Genomic DNA, 16,254 nt, shown 5'->3' on the forward strand with positions numbered 1-16,254 from the left:
CTCTCCAAGACATCTAAACCTTAGTGGTCAGGTCCAAATAGAGTTGCCCAGGCCACATGTGAGACTCAACTTAGAAAGATGAAAAGGAAAACAAAGAACAAACATGAAAACACTTTCAAGCTGGGTGTTTTTTTTTTTTTTCTTTCAAAGGAAAACAATCACTGCATGAATTGTTTTGTTGGAAAAAGAATGGGGAGGTGGAGAGCTCACCCAGGCTGGAGGGGAAGGCTGCCCTCCTGCCTCTTCTCCCATCTGCTGAAAATTATTTCCAAAATATTAAATGCTGCATTTCACTGAACCAAAATCACATGACATGTCGGGGAAGGAGGTGGTGGGGAGAGGAGAGAAGTGATTCTGAAATACAATTTTCCAAATGTTTATCTTGCTAGCGAAGATGGTCGTCTGTCCTATTATAAAATCTTAGCACGACCCCTGGCAGGCTGTTGTCTGTAGGGTAAGTAGACACAGATTGGATTTCAAGCTGTGTCAAGGACAAAATGAATCCTTAATCTGGCTGTTGAAAATGCATATTCACCCAAAAGCAAAGCAGCTCCCGTCTTTCAAGCCCATACCCGCTTCATTTCCCGCTTTGAGATGACTGTTTATCAGGTTTGGCTACTCTTTATTAGCCTGCAAATAGCTCAGGCCCCAGCGAAGCTCTCACCCTGCTCTCGCTAACCACCCTGCTCCCGCTCTCTGGGCTTATCAGTGCACATAAAGCTTTCATTAAGCATAAAGGCAGATTTTCATGGTGCATACAAGATATGGAAATTCTATTAGAGTTAACTTCGTGTTGACTCTAGAAATATCTGGGCATTAGAATAGGTTTTTATTATTTTTTAAGAAGAGGAAAGCTTGTTTGGTTAAACTGGATGAAATTACCAAGTTCTGCTTCTCAGACATCCTGCAGGCAGGCAGATTAAAGATGCTAAGCAATGAGGAGAGACACCTCAATTCCAGTTACTTCCCATTCATTCTGTCACAAAGAAGGAGTTGTGTTCAATGTGCTGAATTCTTTTCTACAGCAGCAGTCGGGCCACAAGCAACAAAAGTTTCTTCTGTTCCCTTTCCCTGTTGAAGAACCACAGGTCAGGAAGGCTATTCTTGAGTTCTCGTCAACTCAACACCCTTCTGTCCCTGCTCACGGTGAGAGTTCCAGTCTCTTGCCTGTAAGTGAAGTAGGGTGCTCTTCCAGGCTCAAAACATCCTCTCACATGAGAGAGATTTCCCCATTGGCAGGAGATGTGAGTTGTCAACACCTGTGCTATCTGCTGCCACAACTGGATAACAACCTCTTATCCTCCAGTTAATGATATCGATCACTTTGCTTCACTCTCTCCAATGTTCCTTAACCATAAAATGGGTCTCACAGAACTAACTCATCACAGGGGAAACACCAACAATCTCAAGTCCATTGAGATGTGAAAAGAGGGAATCCTGGAAATTAAGAATAATTTTGCATTTTTGGATTTGATTGCCACACAATCGAATTCGTTGTCGTTGTTGCTGTTTTTAACTTTCTAATTCCTTCCATGCCACTCTTTAGAAAGCATGGGGGTGGGAGTTGCAGTGATGGGCAGGGATGACCCAGCCCAGCTCAGGTCAAATGTCTGGGAATCAAAACTGGCCTCTGTATGATTTCCTGTGGATTTCCTATTCAAAGAAATAGTTGGGAGGTTGTCAGAAGGATGAGCTAAACTGTAATTTCTAGAAGCAAAATAAAAGGGGTGTGCCTGAAATACAGAGCCCAAAGATTCCAAGAGTGGAATTGAGGACAGCATCACCAAGGCAAGATTGTAAAGCTTGACTGCTTAAGAGCTCAAAGGAAAGTAGATGAGGAAGCAGCAAAGAGGTCACGGTCTCATGTTGGTAACATATTTAAGAGCCAACAGAATGAGTGGATGACCCAGGCCTTCTTAAAATGGAAGTGTGTTTTCCTCTCATGTATTATATTTTTCCAGAGGGAAGCAGTCCAGGCCTGGAGGACAGTGAGATCATCCTCAGTATGAGCTACCACCCAGGGGTCAAGGCAGCTCTGGCATCCTCCCACCTGTGGGGAAGGAAAAGGGCCAAGGGAGGGCACATCTATGTTGGGAGAAGTTGGCAAGATGGTGGCACAAATCACTCTCTCACAACCCATCATCTGGAACCTAGTCCCATAGCCACACCAGGCTGCAACAGATGCCCTGGCTGGGCAGCCCCGTGCTCAATGGACACTATTCTGTTATTAAAAGCAGAGAACATAGGTATAGTGGACAACTGGGCTCTGGAGGTGAAAACACCACCTCTGGCCTCAAGAAGCTGAAAGTCTAGTTGGGAAGACAAGTGAGTTCACAATTATCGTGATAATATCAAGCAAATATTACCATGTGCTTACCAAATGCCAGGTATGATATTTTGCCTTATCTCATTTAACGCTTACTATAATCTGAATGTTGACATCCTCCCAAAATAGTTGGAACCTATTATCTAGTATTAAGAGGTGGGGTCTTTGGAAAGTAATTAAGTCATCAAGGCTGTACCCTCATGATTAGAATCAGTGGCCTTATAAAAGACGCCCCTTGCTCCTTCTGCCATGTGAGGATACAGGGACAAGGTGCCATCTCTGAAGCAGAAAGCCAGTCATCACCAGACACTGAATTTGCCAGCACCTTGATCTAGAACTTCCCAGCCCTCAGAACTATGGCAAATAAATCTCTGTTGTTTACCTTATTCAGGCTAGGGTGTTTTGCCACAGCAGCTTAAAAAAGACTAAAACAATACTGAAATTACCCCACTAATATGTGTATGTTACAGATAAAGAAACTGAAACGTAGTGAGGTTAGCTAACTGACCCAAGGTAACACAGTTAAACACAGAACCTGGATACACACTAAGTCTGTTGGACCCCAGGGTAGAGGTCAGGAAACTATGGCCGTTGGGCCAAATTCCTTCTCCTGTTTTTGTGAATAAGGTTTCTTTTTTCTTTCTTTTTTTTTTTTTTTGAGAACAGAAAACTTTTATTTCTATAAATTTATAATTTTGCTTATTTATGGTCTGTGTGCCCAAAGGCTATACAAGGAAGACATTTTATTAATCTACAAAATGAACAAGTACAATAAAGCTTTAGCTAATATTTTACAATTTATTAAACGATAATTAAAAAAATTGTGGCTACCTTGAAGCTATATATCTATATCTATATCTATATCTATCTCTCTCTCTATAAAGACAGAGAGAGAGAGAGAGAACACATCGGAGTGTTGGAGTATTCAAAAGCAGATATGTGGTGTTAAATTGTGAATGGAAAAACTATGGCCTGATACCACCAAGAAGAAAATAAATGCCTTTTTCATGTCAAAATGAGAATTATTGTGACCAGTTGTCAAAGACTCATAGGTTGAGATGCTTGGGAATTTTTAGATGTAAATTGGGAAATACATGACTAAAAGGTGTTTTATGCAAAAGCCACATCAGGGCTCTACTACAAGGAGAACGAAATACATCTCAGCACCCCATTTTATGATGGCAATGGGCAAGATGTTATTTGCAGATTGTAGAGATAATTCTATTTTAAAACTTTCTTTTTTTTTATTAAATCATAGCTGTGTACATTGATATAATTATGGGGCATCGTTCACTAGCTTCAAAGACTGTTTACCAAGTTTCATATATACCCTTGTAAAATGCACTGCTGGTGTAATCCCACCAGTCCCTGTGAAAGAGATTTCCTTGCAATACAGCCCCGCCTACTTATTTACTTGTCATCTGTGGCTGCTTTTGCATGAAGACCCCAGAACTGAGTTGCAATAGTCACAACAGAGATTGAGTGGCCTACAAAACCTGCAATGTTTACTGTCTGGCCCTTCACAGAAACAGTTCGCCAGCCCTCCCTGGTGCTAGCTCAGCATGCACAGGTGCAGTGAACTTTTGGAAGGGGACACCTGAGGGGGAAGCCCAGCACAGGCAAGGAAGTCCAGACTGAGCTGACTCTAGTGACAAAGCCTAGAGGACTAAAGAGGCAGTAGCAGATTTGGGGACATAGGTGCCTGTGGAGGTAAAGAGGCCAGCTCTGAGGAGAGGCTGGGGGATGACATTGAGGAACTCTGGGAAGCTGCAGGTCAGATTCACCACACTGGGCCAGGCATTGCAGTCACTGAGGACATTTACTCAAAATGGGATTCTGGGCCCCATAACAAACCCATCCAGCCAGCCTCTGTACTTTAAGGCTATTTCCAGGAAGGTTCTCAGAAACAATGCTGAAGATGTTAGGAGTGAGGCGGGGGGTGGGTGGGTGGGGGCCCTATCCAGAGTGTGCTGCAGTGACCCTTAGTAAACAGGAGCACAATTCTAGAAGGGCAGAGAAGCCAGGTTTGGTGACAGCTTCTTGGCGCAAGGTGAGAAAGAGGGTGGGGGGAAATGAGATAATTGTCTATAATGATGATAAGTCAGTCCTGGTAATTAGGTGGCTCTAAGTGACTTGACTGTGCACTTTAAGGTTGTTCTGGTGCGGTGGAGGGAGACAAAAAACTACTCACATCCCAGAAAAATAGCAGCCTGGCTGATTTAGAAATGACCAAACTTTTACAAAATCAAAAGTATTAGAAAAGTCAGCTACCATGACATTGTTGCCTCTTTCTGGCCCTTGGAGAACTTACTTTTTTAGTTTGTGAAAGAATCTGTTTCACTGCCCTTATGAAGAATTGATGTGTGATTACCTTTGTGCACAGCAGATTTTAAACTTTTGTTTTCTTACTTTTATGATTCTTGATACAGCCTTCCAGTCACCCTGGGAAAAATGATGGAAGGAAGGGAATTCACTAGAAATGGGTTCTTATGTGGTATGGACAGTTAGATAAATGCATTCCTTGACTCATTCATTAAATAAATAAATCACAGGGTTAGAGCTTAAATACTAAATAATAAAAAAGGGGTAAAGAAAGAAACTAAGAGGAACTGATAAGGTACAATTAAAAAGTAAACCAGCTACATTTAGACAAAAGGGTGAAAGATTGTCTGTTACCTGCCCTTCAGTCTCCTTTATTATTTGCTGGTCATATTTTGCTGGAATTCTTGATGTGACTACTTCTTTACTGCCCTTACAAGTTTCTGGACTGGCAGAGGGTTAAAGTGAAATGCTGTATTTTTCCTTGAAAATTACTTATTTGACTGAAGTTGAAGTTTAAATGTATATATTTTTAAAAAACCATCATACCAAGAGGCAAGCACTTATTATTACTTATCTGCTGGGACGTAGAATGTTTTAAGTCACTAAACATAATTTTTATGGTGATATATAACTAATATACTTGATATTTACTGCTCTTCTTTGAACATAATCTAATGATTTTAGTCTTGAGGTTGTATGTGTGCTGCTAGCAATGCTGGAGCTGTTTTCCCAATACTGCCCTTCTTCTTGGCTCCCTCTTACGCCCCTTACAGGACTCACATATTTGATAATACTTCTTTCAAAATTCCTTTCACAAAATGTCACAGGTAGGATAAGTGTCCCTTCTCCACCCTGACATCCCTGTTAATATTACTTGCTGCCAATTTTCCTTGTACACTTACAATTTACCCCCCATCTCTCTGTGTGTTTAATCAGTTACAGAGCCACAGGGATCTTCTCCAATGTGAGATTCATCTCACTCAATCCCACTGTGGGATTATAAGATCTACAAATCAAACTTGCAGAGTTAAATTACTTTCTTGAAGTGGTCTATATCAAAGCACTAGTTGGTGAGAACTGTGCTACCTAGTCTAGCTAAGCCTGAGATTACACAGGCAGAAACCAGATTACAGATCCTTCCTCCCAGGACTTCAGAGGAGGACCTTAGAGGACAGCCCTCCAGAGTGACAGTGTGTGTTGTTCCCTGTGGCTGCCTTTTCCCAGGAAATGTCAGGCCAGAACAGGGTATGGAGAGTTGGGGGACAGGGAAGTCTGGGGGAGATGGTGTAGGTCACATGTCATTTCCACATCATATCCAAAAAATACCTATTCTGTACTCTTCGTGAGTTAAGCATGGCCTTCATACAAGAGAAAGAGAGAAGGAAAAGAAGGTGACAATCCCACATTCTCTGTGGGATTTCGAACACTTTTCCCAAAGCAGTATCTGAGAAACTACCCCCTGAACAGGCCAATTGGGAAGCCTTGTTTTCAACAACTAACAATCCCAGCTTAGCCAACTGTGTAATTTCATGGGGTTTGGCAGCTTGGGACAGAGTGAGAATCAGATACAAGTAGACTATGAGAAGCTGAGGATAGTACAGACCCTGCCTGCCCTAAGTCTCTCCTTCACCTTTTCCCTCCGAACCTGGGTTCAAATCCCAGCCCTGCTATTTACCAGCTCTATGACCTTGGCACATCATCCAAACTCCCTTTGAGTTCTATTCACTGGTGCTTTCTGGTGCCCCCTGCCACCCTGTGTAAAGAACTCCCCCATCAAAACAAAATATAGAAATCCTCCATGGGTCAGGACCAGCAACAGGGGATACCCAGTGTAGAGGGGGCTCTTCCAGCCCCTCCCATTAAGTTAAACCTCAATCATTTAATGTACTGCTGTTTGTCTGAGGTGTGAGTACTTGTTCTTGTTTTAGAGATAACAGCCAGTATCTGATACGTGGTAGTTGCTCAAAAGTGTTCATACAAGGGAGAAAAGGAGAAAAGGGAGAGAAGAACTCTAATCCTTCAGAGTTGTGTTAAGTTGAACAGTGTGTGCACATTTCCTGTCTCAATGCCTGACACATATGGGGAACTCAATATTGTTTCCTGTCTACACTCTGGCTTAAAATGCGAGAGTTATGTAGGAAATATAGCATGCTGAAACATCATGATTCATTTATAGGCTAAATTCACATAGCCAAGCCCAAAGGAAGGGCACCAGGGCAGGAAAGTTCATGTGAGGGTCAAGGCCCCGAAACCCTTATAAAATTTGATGTTCCCATAAGAAAGGCACTGGGGGGAGGGCACTGTAGAGCAGGGAGGCGTCAAGCAAGAGGAACCTTGCCCACCTTCTACGCACGCTATCCGCAGGACAGATGTTAGAGTAGCCGGCCAGCAGAACTGGGAGAACCAGAGGCCCAGCACTAAACAGGTAGCCCTTGTCTTTGATTCCCAGACCTTAAGACTCTCGCAGCATTATCAGAATACCAACCCAAGAGCTATTTTCTCCTTTTGGTAAAGCAACAATTCCCCTGTCTGCTTGGAGAGTTTAATTCCTGGAGAATGGATTTTTAAAAAAAAGACTTATTTAACTGATGATACTTTTCATATCTTTTTCCAATAGTAGTTACTTGCAGTGACTTTGTACTGTTGGAACATAAGCAATTTAGATTTGACTCAGTTAAGTGTATTAGAAAAGGGAATACACTGTGCAAATTGTTCACAGCAGTGCTACATGGAGAGTGCTCAAATGGAAACTCTGAAATAAGGCACTGAAGATACTCCCTTCACCACTAGAGGACTGGCAGAACCAGACGAATGTGTGATTGGCATCATTACCTCTTTCTCCCACTTAAGAAAGCTTTAAGAAACTCCAATATCAATTGCTTGTTGAAGTCAGGCACCAAGCCTGACTAAAAATATTCCCAAACTCAAACTTTGTATTTACTAAACATTCATCGAAAATGAGAACCCTACCATCAATAGTAAATGTGATTCATCACATAAGAAGAATTAAGGACGAAAACCATATGATCATCTTAATAGATGGCAGGAAAAGCATTTAATAAAATCCAGTATCTTTTCATGATAAAAACCCTCAACAAACTAGGCATAGAAGGATCATATTTGAAGATAATAAAGGCCATATACAAACAAACCCATAGCCAACATTATACATTTAATAGAGAAGAGTTGAAAAAATTACCTCTAAGAATTGGAACAAGATAAAGATGCCAGCTTTCACCACTCCTGTTCAACGTAGTACTAGAAGTCCTAGCCAGAATGATCAGGCAAGAGAAAGAACTGAAAGGCATTCAAATTAGAGAAGAAGCAACCAAATTATCTCTGTTTGCTGACAATAGGATTTCATATCTAAAAACCCCTAAAGACTACACAAATAATTTAGTAGAGTTCAAGTATACAAAATCAACATACAAAAACCAGTAGCAGGTCCATACACCAACAGCAATCAAGCTGAGAGCCAAATAAAGAAGGCAATCCCATTACAATAACTACAAAACAGTTTAAATACTTAGAAATATATTTAACCAAGATGGTGAAAGACCTCTACAAGGAAAACTACAGAACATCAATGAAATAAATCATAGATGACACAAACAAGTGGAAAAACATCCCAGGAGCATGGATTGGAAGAATGAACATTATTAAAATGACCACACTTCCCAAAGCAATCTGCAGATTCAGTGCAATCCCTAATTAATAACAGAATTTTTTTAAAAGCCTAGAATACATTTCAAATCAAAAAATATTCCAAATAGCTAATTCTAAGCAAATAGTAATCATAAGCAAAAAGAACAAAGCTGGAGGCAATACATTATCTGACTTCAAATTACACTACAAGACTGTAGTCATCAAAACAGCATGATACTGGTATAAAAATAGACACATAGATCCAGTAGGCAGAATAGAGAACCCAGAAATAAAGCCACATATTTACAGCCAACGGATCCTTGACAAAGGTGACAAAAACATACACTGAGGAAAAGATATCCTTTTCAATAAATGTGACTGGGAAAATTGTGTCCTCATATGCAAAAGAACAAAACTGGACACTTATCACTCTACTTATACAAAAGTCAACTGAAGAAGGATTAAAGATTTAAATGTAAACCTGAAACAATAAAAGTCCTAGAAAAAAAAAAGCCTAGGGAAAACTCTTCTGGACATTTTTCTAAGAAAAGAATTCATGACTAAGACCTCAAAAGCACATGTAACAAAAACAAAAATAAACAAATAAACATTTCTGCATAGTAAAAGAAATAACCAATTGAACAGACAACCTGAAAAATAAGAGAAAATATTTGCAAACTATACAACTGACAAGGGATTAATATCCAGAATTGATAAGGAACTCAACCACAACAACAAAAACATAAAAGGTTGTCAAAAGACATGAATAGATATTTTTCAGAAGAAGACATACATGTTGTTGATAAGCATAAAAGGCTTAATATTACTAATTATCAAAGAAATGCAAATTATAACTACATGTATATCATCTTACACTAGAGTGGCTATTACTTAAAAAAAATAAAGTGCTCACTTTGGCAGCACATATACTAAAATTGGAAAGATACAGAGAAGATTAGCATGGCCCCTGCACAAGGATGACATGCAAATTCGTGAAGCATTCCGTATTTTTAAAAACTCTTGAGGATGTCAGCCTGGGGAAAGAATTTATGAAGAAGACTTCAGTGGCAATTGCAACAACAGCAAAAATAAACAAATGAGAATTAATTGAACTGAAAAGCTTCTACACAGTTAAGGAGACAATAACCAAAGCAAATAGACAACCTACAGAATGGGAAAAGATGTGTGCATGTTACAAATCTGACAAAGGATTGATAACTAGGATCTATAGAGAACTCAAATTCATCAACAACAACAAATGCAATCAGCGTAACCTGGTTTTTTTGTACCCTCAATGAATCCCCAAAAATAAAAAAATTAATGATGATTAGATAACAACAAATTGAAAACAAAGTATTCCATATAAGCACATGGTGAGAAGAAAAGAAGCCAGTGATCTCTCCTGAGCTAGAACTTCTGCTGACAGATTGCTTTTGACTGGGGCTGCCTCTCTTCCTTCACAAAGCCCCAAAGCTACAGATGCTGGTGTGGGTGCAGAGAGAAGGGAACACTTCTACACTGCTGGTGGAATTGCAAACTAATGCAGCATCTCTGGAAAGACGTACAGTGAATCCTCAAAGAGCTATAAACAGACCTTCCATTTGATCCCACAATCTCATTAATAGCATCTACCTAGAAGAAAAGAGAATCATTTTCCCATAAGGACATTTGTAATAAAATGTTTATTGCAGCTCAAGTCATAATTGCCAAAATGTGGAGTCAATCCAAGTGCTCATCCACTGATGAATGGACTTATAAGCTGTGGTATATATAGACTGTGGAATACTATTCAGCCATAAAGAAAGATGGAGACTTCACATCTTTTGTATTCACCTGGAAAGATTTGGAGAATATCCTCCTAAGTAAAGTATCACAATAACGGAAAAGCAAGCATTCTATGTACTCAATACCAATATGAAACTAGTATATTAACAACCATACACCCACACAGAAGAAAAAACACTTAAATTTAAGAAGGAGTGGTGGGGAAGGGGTGTGATAAGCTCTCATATATCATGTACAATGTAGGGGTATATGGCACACCTCCTGGGTTGGGGGCTCAACTAGAATTTGAACTTTCCCTAACAAACAAAAACAATGTAACCTAATTGCATGTACCCTTATATTAATCTGAAATAACATATATATTCCTCCATCATCCCTTGTCCATGTAACTGGCACATAAGGTCCCTTGTCTGGGCCTCATTTTCCCTGTTTGGAGCATGTTGTTATAAACTGTAGTTCTCATATGGGTTGTGGAGTCTGATGTGCCTGGGACATGGGTCAGGCTCAATCATAGTTTATTTCCAAACATCAAGATTTGGGGACATGAGAGGATTCTGGTGTCAGACTCTTCAGTCAAGGTGGACAATTGCTGTGCCTGCAGGCGAAAGCTATGCTGATTGGTTTGATGTAACCACATTAGATTGTATATAAAAAAAAAACACATTGTACCTCACATGCATAAACGTATTCATAATCTTTGTGTATTTGACTTAATAACCCCCCCCCACCAAAAAATGTGCACATGGACATAGTGTGTGGAATGACAGACACTGGAGATTAGGAAGGGTGTGAGGTGCTCTGAGATAAGAAATGACTTAATGAGTACACGAAAAGCCCAGAATTGACCACTATGAAATACGAGAGCTATCTGTAACCAGCCATTGTTAATACTACTTATCATGTTACTTTGCTGGATACTTTCCAAACAGTCCTTATAATACCCATGTAACAAAATTGTACCACTTAAATTTAAACAAACAAACCAAAATCAGAACCAGCAGGGGGTTTTAATGCATGAAAAAACAAGCAATGATAAGTGAAAATATTGCACAAAAAAGTACACGGGGTGGGGGGAATTGGCAGCATACTCGGTGCCTGCAGTCACCACCACCGTGGCTCCACTCTAGAGTCCTTCTCCTCACCTCACTGAGGGCCAGTCCTGGCCGAGGGAACATCCCTCTTGCCCTCCTTTGGAGGGTCATGGGACCGACAGACAGACGCAGCAAGCGAGGGCTGGACTATGACAGCAATAAGCACATTGTGAGTGGTGTTTTTGAGGCTGTTGGAGTAATTAACACATAGGCCTTTCCCTGGGAAACTTTGTTGAAAGGACCAGCATACATCTCATTGTAAACACCTCAAAATAATCCCAAATTAGTGGAGTTGTTCCAAACAAGACTACACTTGACTCACTGAGCCTGGAACAATTCAACACCACATACCAAGAGTGACATCAGGTTTAAAAAAGTAAATAAAATAGTGGTTTGGAACTTTTCCTGCCTTGGAAGCAAGAAAAATGGAAAAATGATAATCAAAGACAGTGGAGACAAGACAATTGACTAAAGCCAGCTTTCCACAGAGGCTCCTATCCAGGAGAGTTAAAGGACAGAAATATAGCAAGTAACCTGGTGGATTACAGCTGCACCAAGAGAGAAGACTGAAGAATGCACATCAACCCTGCTCAGGCGAACTGTGACCCCAAGGATACAAACAAAACGTACAAAATCCATCACCAAGTGGACGGGAGAACCCTCCCCCATGATAACGGCTCGGAGTGCCCCACAAACAAATGAGCAGAGTTCAAAGGTCCCCAACTACACTCCACAGGAGAGACCCTCTAAAAACTGGAGAGACCCTCTAAAAACTGGACCTACCTCCCTTACTAGGGTGCCACGGCATTCTCCTGCCAGGCATAAAACTGTATAAAACTGTATATATTCTCTACCTGCAATTCTGAGCTCCCAGCACTCCCCTCCACTCTCACTCTGAGGTCTGGAGGCCTGTCCCCCAGGAGTCCAGATTTGTGGGTGACTTCTCGAGGGGTGTGGACAGGACCTAGTCTGCAGCTGATCAGTGCTGATTCTGTGGCATGGGACTGAGGAGAGGACAGTCGGCTGAGAGGGAACCACACAGAAGCAGCAGTGCCCTGAGGTTCAGAGCAACAGTTGTTTTTGGCAACAATAGGGGTCACTCCTGGATATTCCAAAGCCATAACTGCTGTCTCCCTGGGCAACCAGAGGAGTCCAGGCATCTTCTCAGGTGGCAACCAACACAGAACAGATCTGGGACAGAAACACAGGCCCCGTGAATAAAAAGTTTGCCTGAGGTGGTACCACCCTGGGTAGAGTGTGGGGACTAGAAAACGCACACACAGAGCTGGAAATTCCCAGGGTGGGCTGACCCATAGGACTGCTTTACTGAGCCTAAAATGCACCCAGCCCTCAGGGGATTGTCAGCCTATAGACAAAGGAAGGCAAGAGGCTAGAACTGACAGGTAACCGAATACAAACCTGCAGGAGCAAAGACAGGACCTGAGGCACAGGCTCTGGGAACTCAAAACAGCTTGTCTCTTGCAGGGGAATTTAGCAGGGACAGAAACAAATTCCCACAAACTTGTTCTGTTCTGTTCTCCTAGTAACATCAATCAGGGGCAGGGCTGGAACTGAGTGAACACCCACCCAACCTCCATCAAGGGCCCGAGGTAGTGAGGCCTCACCTCCCCTTGCTGGATAGAGCCAGAGCACAGTGGCCTGGCTGAGCAGATATAGATTTCCTTGTGATTCAGGCAAGTGCAAAACCCTGGAGTATCTGTTCACTAGAGGAAACTGGGTCACAGCCCTGCAGGGCTATCAGTGACTGGGTGACAGAGGTACAAGGTGGGGAAGGAGCCATCAACCTTCCCAGACTAATCTATTTGCTGGGTGGGTCCTCCTGACTTCACAGAGCACTGGGGCAAATCATATCTGAGTTGTCACCAGACCCCTGTGATACAGTTGCCAGACCTTTTAAACTCTCCCACCTGAGACAGGTGCAGACTGAGACAACTAATTTGGACATTTTGAACTGAGCCAATCACCCGGGGACTATTCAAATGGTGCCCTGAGTGTGTGGTTGCAGGAAGGTTTGATTTTCCTTTCCCAATTGTTTTCTGTGGGGGTAGGGGTGACTTACTTGCTGGTATTTCTCCAGAGCTGAGACTACAACCCAGAGTAACTGTTTCACGAGGGTTGGACAGAGACCAGCTGAAAACAAGACAGAAACACTTAGCCCCACCACACCAAACAGGTCCCCAGTTTCTCAGGCAGTAGCACTGTACAGGTCCTCAACAAAGCTCAAGAGAAAAAGTCAAATGGTATAAAATAATCATGGGGCAGAATCAGTGGAAAAACTCTGGTAATATGATTAACCAGAATAGATCAACCCCCCCCCCCCAAACCCCACGGAAAGATATGGCAGACATAACTGAAGATCCCATTCATAAACAGCTGGCCAAGATGTCAGAAACTGAATTCAGATTTTGGATTGCAAACAAGTTTAACAGAATGGAGAAAAATTTGGAATTAGAAATTTGAGGAGCAATTCAAAAGTTGGAATTAGAAATTCAAGGAGAAATTCTAAAGTTGTCTCAAGAATTTAACAAATTTAAAGACAAAATCACCAAGGATTTAGATGCACTGAACAAAAATCTGGAGCCCTCAAAGATCTGAACAATACAGTAGAATCCATCAGTAACAGAGTGGACCAAGCAGAAGAAAAGATTTCTGACAAGGAAGACAAAGCTTTTGAATGCTCCCAAACTCTCAAAGAGGAAGAGAAATGGAGAGCAAAAACAGATCATTCCCTCAGAGAGCTCTGGGATAATTCAAAGAAGGGTAATATCCACCTCATTGGAATCCCTGAAACTGATGAAGTGGCTTTGCAAAGTACAGAGGTCCTTCTCCATGAGATTATGAAAGAGGATTTTCCAGACATGCCAAGAAATTCTGCAATTTAGATAGCAGACAGTTTCAGAACCCCAGCATGACTCAACCCAAATAAGACATCCCCCAGGCATATCATAATTAACTTCACTAAAGTTAATATGAAGCAGAAAATTCTGAAAGCAGTCAGACATAAGAAATCCATTACCTACAAAGGGAAGAATATTAGAATGACTGCAGATCTCTCTGCTGAAACTTTTCAAGCCAGAAGAGGATGGTCATCGAATTTTAATCTCCCAAAGCAAAATAACTTTGAACCCCAGATCCTGTATCCAGCTAAACTGAGTTTTATTTATGATGGAGAAATTAAATACTTTAATGACATTCATATGTTGAGGAAATTTGCCATAACCAAACCAGCTCTTCAGGATATTCTCAGACTTATCCTCCATAATGACTAGCCCAATCCTCTACCACAAAGCTAAACTCACTCAGAAACTTTTGATCAAACTCCAACTTACACAATAGTGAAAAGATAAAAAAATGTCCAATGGACATTCGCAAAACTCGATACTCAAAATTGTACCAGCTATCAATATTCTCCATTAATGTGAATGGCTTAAATTGTCCTCTAAAGAGGCACAGGTTAGCTCACTGGATACAAAAACTCAGGCCAGATATTTCACATCTTACCTTAAAAGATAAATATAGACTCAGGGTGAAAGGATGGTCATCCATATTTTGGGCAAATGGTAATAAGGAAAAAGCAGGTGTTGCAATTCTATTTGCAGACACAATAGGCTTTAAACCAACAAAAGTAAGGAAGGATAAGAATTGGCATTTCATATTTGTTAAGGGTAATACTCAATATGAAGAGATCTCAATTATTAATATCTATGCACCCAACCAGAATTCACCTCACTTTATAAGAGAAACTCTAACAGACATGAGAAACTTGATTTCCTCCAGCTCCATAATAGTTGGAGATTTCAACCCTCCTTTGGCAGTGTTGGATAGACACTCCAATAAGAAGCTGAGGAATGAAATTTCAGATTTAAACCTAACCATGCAACATTTGAATTTAGCAGACATCTACAGAACATTTAGCAGACATCTACAGAACATTTAGCAGACATCTACAGAACATTTCATCCCAACAAAACTGAATAAACATACTTCTCATCAGCCAACAGAACACACTCCAAAATCAATCACATCTTAGGTCACAAGTCTAATCTCAGTAAATTTAAAGGAATAGAAATTATTCCTTGCATCTTCTCAGACCACCATGGAATAAAAGTTGAACTAAGTAACAATAGGAATCTTCATACTCAAACAAAAGCATGGAAGTTAAATAATTTTATCCTGAATGATAGCTGGGTCGAGATGAGATTAAAAAGGGAATTGCCAAATTTTTGGAACAAAACAACAATGAAGACATGAATTATCAGAACCTCTGGGATACCACAAAGGCAGTCCTAAGAGGGAAATTTATAGCACTGCAAGCCTTCCTCAAGAGAACAGAAAGAAAGGCAGTTAACAATTTAATGGGACATCTCAAGCAACTAGAAAAGGAAGAACATTCCAACCCCAAACCCAGTAGAAGAAAAGAAATAACCAAAATTAGAGCAGAATTAAATGAAATTGAAAACAAAAGAATTAAACAACAGATCAATAAATCAAAAAGTTGGTTTTTTTAAAAGGTCAATAAAATAGATAAAACTTTGCTAACCTAACCAGGAAGAAAGGAGTAAAATCTCTAATCTCATCAATCAGAAACAACAAAGACAAAATAACAACAGACTCCTCAGAAACTCAAAAAATCATTAGTGAATATTACAAGAAACTTTATTCTCAGAAATATGAAAATCTGAAGGAAATTGACAAATACTTGGAAGCACGTCACCTTCCAAGACTTAGCCAGAATCAAGTGGAAATATAGAACAGGCCAATATCAAGTTCTGAAATAGCATCAACCATATGAAATCTTCCTAAAAAGAAAAGCCTGGGACCAGATGGCTTCACATCAGAATTCTACCAAACCTTTAAAGAGGAACTAGTACCTATATTACTCAACATGTTCCAAAATGTAGAAATAGAAGGAAGACTAACCAACACATTCTATGAAGCAAACATCACCCTGTTCCCCAAACCAGGAAAAGACCCAACAAGAAAAGAAAATTATAGACTAATATCACTAATGAATATAGATGCAAAAATATTCAACAAGATCCTAACAGAATCCAGCAACACATC

The 16,254-nt window shown here is 40.6% G+C and overlaps 1 protein-coding gene and 1 non-coding gene across 3 annotated transcripts in view; both read left to right on the forward strand.

Moving 5' to 3' along the window:
* AOAH (acyloxyacyl hydrolase) overlaps window positions 1-16,254 on the forward strand; it is a 320,779-nt gene that overhangs the window by 165,365 nt on the left and 139,160 nt on the right. The window lies entirely within an intron of this gene.
* Window positions 9,199-9,305, forward strand: LOC128560475 (U6 spliceosomal RNA). The gene has a single exon (XR_008372974.1). It is a non-coding gene; the product is annotated as a U6 spliceosomal RNA (small nuclear RNA).

The sequence above is a fragment of the Nycticebus coucang genome, chromosome 11 (assembly GCF_027406575.1).
Source record: "Nycticebus coucang isolate mNycCou1 chromosome 11, mNycCou1.pri, whole genome shotgun sequence".
Taxonomy (NCBI): domain Eukaryota; kingdom Metazoa; phylum Chordata; class Mammalia; order Primates; family Lorisidae; genus Nycticebus; species Nycticebus coucang.